Raw genomic sequence first — 203 nt, 5'->3', positions numbered from 1 at the left:
CTATATCCTCTTACCTGTGATTCCTATAACATGCTAGATAGTATTCTCACCGAAAAAGATACAACATACACAAATATACACACAAGCACCTCCAAACACGTAACACGCCCTATACCCCAAAAATAGTAATGAAAATAAAAGATAAAGAAAAGTAAATAGACAGAAGGAGAGACAAAAAAGTGACACCCCCCCCCTTACACCCC

This window comes from Penaeus monodon, chromosome 31, assembly GCF_015228065.2.
Source record: "Penaeus monodon isolate SGIC_2016 chromosome 31, NSTDA_Pmon_1, whole genome shotgun sequence".
NCBI lineage: Eukaryota > Metazoa > Arthropoda > Malacostraca > Decapoda > Penaeidae > Penaeus > Penaeus monodon.
Note: the sequence above shows the minus strand (reverse complement) of the source record.